General features: G+C 26.7%; 1 protein-coding gene across 2 annotated transcripts in view; it reads left to right on the top strand.

The window, feature by feature from the left end:
• LOC126899209 (uncharacterized) overlaps positions 1 to 6,000 on the top strand; it is a 38,841-nt gene that overhangs the window by 10,687 nt on the left and 22,154 nt on the right. The window lies entirely within an intron of this gene.

Genomic DNA, 6,000 nt, shown 5'->3' with positions numbered 1-6,000 from the left:
AAAAAAAAAAAAAAAAAAAAAAAAAATACACATCATAGTAAAACCAATACCTTCTCTGCTTCGCATCGAAGCTAAAATATAGATAGTAAAAGATATATTCTTTATACGTTATTCAATATCCACATAGGTAGGCAAAACTGCACTCCGAGACTTATCATAAATAAAAGGATTATTGGGTTTCACCTAAAAGGAGACAAAACAGGACAAAATGAATAAAATTATAATTTCTTGGTTTAAGAAACATAAATTAAAAAACCCTGTTAGCTGTTCACATTTTACAATTGAGTCTCTTGAAACATAGAAATTTCAATTCATATTATTCAGTTATCTAAGCGATTATAAAGATTTCCCAGTTAATTAAAAAATTATCTCCAATGAAAATTGTTCTTTATATTTTAAAAGTTTTATTGTGTTTGGTACAATATGCCTTTAGCAAATATCTAGTAGACCAGTTGTTACAAACTTCGTTGATTATATTATATCGTGTGACATCTGATCTCCAGCGTGTTGCTTTACTCACGTTTTTTCCCACCCAGCACGGCAAATCAATGACCTTCGTGTCAATTGTCATCCATGTACAGTTCATTTTCGTAGGTCAATCAGTCAATTATTTTATTATGTGTTATTCTTTTCTGTAGCAAGCGCCTTCGATTGAATAGTATTATGTTCGGCCATTGTACGCCGTTATTCTTTTATTTTTTTATCTATTCAGCTGAGATTTATAATATTATTTTTTGTTGTTATTTATTGTTTGTTTTAATTGAGTTTAACTATTTTTGTTTTTACCGCTTCGCCGGCCATTAGTATTTAAGGGCCCCTCGCTACCCCTTAAATTCAAGATACCTCTGTAGAATTTCTAATATATGTGGTCATTCGTTATTTAATTATTGTCTACTCTCGTTACTTATTGGATGTACAGTTAGCCGTCATCCCACAGGTGAACCATTCCCGCTTCAACAATATCAATTTACCCAGGTTTAAGGTAAAACGGCATTCTAGTGCGGTGCACAACTAGCCGTCCTACGGCCTAGCTGTCTCGTACAAAACAAATTGTTTTCATAATGTAATCCTGAGTTAAAAGTATAAATAGTTCGAACATAAAATGGCAACTCTAGAAATTTGATAAAAATTAAATATTTCATTATTTAATAGTTCGAAATTAAAAATACTCATTCAGTTAGGTAAATAAAAATATATTTAATAATACACGCGTTAATAATAAATATGAAGTCGAAAATATTACATAAACTTTTTTACAAAATGTTTAGTCTATCAAAGTAATCAAAAATATTAAAATTGTAACGCACAAATATCGATACAATGTTGAACATTTCAAATTTATTTTTGTCAACAATTTTTTTACTCTGTTTCTACATTGATCATATTCAATTAGATGAATTGTTATTCGAAAACGAACAATATTTGCAAAAAGAAAAGATATATGGAATCTGGAAAGAGAATAGGACTGATGGATATAAAGTTGTTACTTCATTTAGGAAACTTCAGATTTGGAAAATTAAAAATGTAACGAAAGATACATGGTCGAATTGGCTTTATCCTTTATATAAAGATGCCATGGTGTACCGATCTTTGAAATATGTGTATGTATTGGCCCATTATGGTAGTATGGCAGTAAAACCAAAGAAATTTGTTAAAATTATTACACAATTTATTACTGCGGTATGTATTATAAAAACGTTTTTTGAGTCTATTAATTTAGAAAATTTAGTTCTAGAAAACATCAGTAACGTTTTAGAGAATTTTGAACATGTTCCGAAAGAACCAAATTCGGTTCCACATTGTAAAATGATACCCCAAGTTTTCAGTGAAATAATAAAAATCATAGAAATTTTTTTCCAAGGTGAAAAATTGTTACAATATACTAATAATGGGCGTGAACTTGTAATCTTAGGAGGAAACAATTGGATAACGTACGAATCTATAGTAAATCAAAATTTAATTGACAAAAAATATTATCCTCCAACAAATATTGAACACAAAAAAAAGGAATTAATTGAAGCTTTTAACATTCTCATTACTGACCTAAAAGCAGAATATAAAATAAAGTTAATGCCGATGCAAATATCGAAGAAGAATGCTAAATAAATGATTCTGTGCTATGAGTGTATTTTTAACTACTGCAATTATAAACTCAATAATTTAATTTACAATAAAATTGCATAGATTTTTTAAACAATAATCATTTGAATGTAAACATTTTTATTTTTAGCTTAAAATGTATCTATAAAGAATATTTGAAAAAAAATTTATATTATTTATTCACACAAGTTTTTTTTGACAGCGTATTAAAATTAATTCTCTCCGAGACTATTTTAAGTGAATATACACAATACATAATTGTTTAAAATTATTTAATTACATTAACACAAAACTAAAAATAACCGAATATTTTTCTTTTAGCTAAATTATGTAAAAACATATTTGAATAATTTTATTTTAGACCACAAAAATTTTGTAACTAAAATTTTGAAATAAAAGAACATATCTACATAATTATTAATAGAAGATATTATTGCACATATTAAATACATACGAACAATTTTTCATACATATTTAAAGATTAAATTTTGGCCTTGTACAAGAATTATAATAAAATACAAAAACTTATGACTAATATTATTTAAAGTAGCTTAGTTTATTTATGACCCTAAAATAAAACAACATAATTTTTTTCTAGTCTTATTATTCTAAATAATAAAATATTCAATTTAAAGTTTTCAACTGCATGTAAATAACACTTCAATTCATATCAAATATCCAAAGTTCGAGTCTGAAAAAAATTTTAATAATTAGAATTATAAAAAAAAATAAATTAAAATTATTTTAATATACTTTTTTTTAATGCTAATGGTATATTTATATTGAAATAATTACAAATAAAAACGTTGAAGTGTAGGAGCATGCACCTCTAAAAATGTCAAAAATTCTTTAAAAATAAAATATATTACGAAGATTACAGGTGTTAATTTTTTTTAATCCTGTAAATAAGTGCTAAGTAATTTAAAAATGTCAAATGTTCAACATTTTAAAATAAATTACGTTTTTCTACTTATAACTACTAACAATGGCTTTATTAAAAATCTTTTTTTTATTGAAAATTCAAAATTATATAATTTTTATTCTATACATAATTTTGCAAAATATAATACAATTTAAAATAAACGTGAAAAATCGTTAAAAAACTTCAATTCTATACAGCCAGGAAAGGAAATGGTTGATCGTGTCCACATTTTCACAGTTAAAGTTTTTTATACTGAAATAATAAGTCAAACTCATCTTTTCAAAACTTTTGAATATTTTTGTACAGGAAAGAATTGTTTGACTCAAAAAACTGTACAATAATATGTAGTTAATTTTTTATTTTTCATTCCTTTCATGATATTTTGAACCGGTTCATGAATGTCATTTGTATGTACACTCACCATGCTCCTTTCCTATCATAAACGTCATTGTATTGAAATTATACATGTAATTATTTTATATAATAGAGGTTATTAGGAAAAAAATCATAAGTCAAATATTTACTCCCTAAAGAAAATGTTCCATTAATATTATGTTTACTAGTAAAATTCATATATTTCGGCAATTTAAATATATAAGATGAACCATTTAAGTTATAAAAAAAATTTTCAAGTATAAGTTGTTTAAAATTTAATTTTTTTTTAAATTTTGTAAAAAAAAAATTGTGTTTACGTGTTTTCTGACATTCCAAACATTTTTTCATTTCATTCAAATAAATTGTTATAATGGCTTCATGCAGCATAAATTTACGTAGACGAGATGAAATTTATTTAGTAGGTAACATTACAAATCAAATTGTAGGCAGTAAATTGTCGTCGAATAAACAAGCTTCACGTGTTTTATTTTACAACTTATGACATGTCAAATTACATTTGAATAAAAGTGCTAAATTAGTTATTTCTGAAGTTTCATTATTCTGACATAAAGCTAGAATTCCGATTAGGAGTACGTCGATACGTGTATTTACTTGAAAAGTTGTACTCAAATTTAAGAGAACTTCAAAAATCGCCAAAAAAAATTACCATTTAAATAAAATCATTCAATATACGGAAAAGTTAAACAATTTATTTTATATTTCTCATTCTAATGCATTGGATATGATGAAAATTGAGGAAGATAAAAATAACGTTTTTGTTGTTAAAATGTCAGAAAGGTAGACCTGGTTGCATGTTAGGTATTGTCAACAACTTGTCTCAAAAGGAAAAAGAAATGAAGAGGTTAAGAAAAAAGAACAAAATAAACGTCCTCGATCAGAAATGGAATCCACTGGTACGGTGGGGTCACTTAATTTTCGTTAAAAATAAGTACAATTGTTTAAATTGGTTATATTTTGTTTAGATAATATTGTTGAGGTAAATTTTTCTATTTCCTCAGATTATGAAAAAGAAAATAATTTGTCTGGTTCATCATATTCTTCAAAAATACGAAGTTCTATAGCTTATATGACTCCTAAGTTACTTTCTGCATTAGATCGATGCAGTGGCGTATTTACGGGGGGGGATATGGGGGTCATATCCCCCCCCGGGAGGTTTTTTAAAATAATTTTTTTGATTATTGAATGAACGAAATTATGAAAATGAATGTTAAAATCAATATTGAAAAAAAAAAGTGAATTTTTTTTTTTTTATAAAAATGATATCAGTTATGAGTTAGACCTCTATTGTTTTATTAAATATTAAATAATTTTGGTAACACTGATGATCACGAGTTGTGAAGCGTGCTGAGAAGCAACGTAAACGATAAACGCGTGTAAATAACAGTTATGTTGTTCAAATTTACTGTTGGGTTAAGGGAGTTTTAATGTAAATGTGATTTGTTTGATTGTAAAACATGAATACTAGTTCAATGGGGAAAAGTAATAAAGAATCCATTTTAAATTTTTTCAAAAGGAAAGTTTCAAATTCACCACCAGAAAATAATTCTATTTCTACTGGTTTGGCGACAAAGTAATATACCCTAATATTTATGGGCTTCTTAAAATATTTTGTACATTGCCTGTGTCCACCGCTACTCCTGAGCGATGCTTTTCCAGCCTAAAAAGGATTAAGTCCTATCTTAGGAATAGTATGACAGAAGTAAATATATTTTCTATTTATTATTGGAATACAATTATAAATTAGTATTAAAATAATAGTTTATTTTTTTATTATTAGACTAGACTTAATGGGCTGGCTTTATTGGCAATTTACCGGACAATAGAAGTTTCACCAGATGAAGTCATAAATGAACTTAGTATTCAAAAAAATAGAAAATTGGATTTTGTGTTGTAGTTAATTTAAAAATTGAAGTATTTTGTAAATAATCTTATTATATAATAGAACAAGGAAAAAAACGCTTTTCTGGGAAAATTACTTAGCGTGCTCGGATTTTCAAAAATTTTTTTTTCAACGAAAGTACTCGGTCACCAGACTCCGGGAAAATTATTGGCGAAGGTCGGAAAATTTTTGCCGCTCGCCCGCGAGCGTTTTAAAATTTCGACCGTTTTCGAGAAAAACGCTCGCTGACGCCAGCGTTTTACGACTTAAGGTTTGAAATTTTCATCAGACCCGCCCAATGACATTCCTGACATATGATAAAAAAATCAATTCAATCCGTTCATTTTTCACATTTTACGAGCTTTTTTTTTAAGTCCACGCGCATGGTTGTATTATGCGCAGTGATTCATTTCTGCTGATACGTATTATGAACCTTATTTATATGGTGTATTATGTATTATTAGTAGGACACTATTTTGCATTTGCCCTATTTTTATCAAGGAATAATTTTCTTTTTTCTCATATATGATGTATGAGACTATGAGTTTATCCTTTGAATTGGGGTTCATCTATGATAACTATGATGTTCATCGTTAAATCGCAGTTACTAATATATTTATCAAAATTAAATTTTTATTTTTATTTTTAATATTAATTTTAATTTAAATTTACAGTGTGCCACTTATAATAACCTGCTAAATTT

Source organism: Daktulosphaira vitifoliae, unplaced genomic scaffold (genome assembly GCF_025091365.1).
Source record: "Daktulosphaira vitifoliae isolate Bord-2020 unplaced genomic scaffold, ASM2509136v1 Scaffold_1, whole genome shotgun sequence".
NCBI classification, from domain to species: domain Eukaryota; kingdom Metazoa; phylum Arthropoda; class Insecta; order Hemiptera; family Phylloxeridae; genus Daktulosphaira; species Daktulosphaira vitifoliae.
Note: the sequence above shows the minus strand (reverse complement) of the source record. Positions and strands in the feature narration are given on the sequence as shown.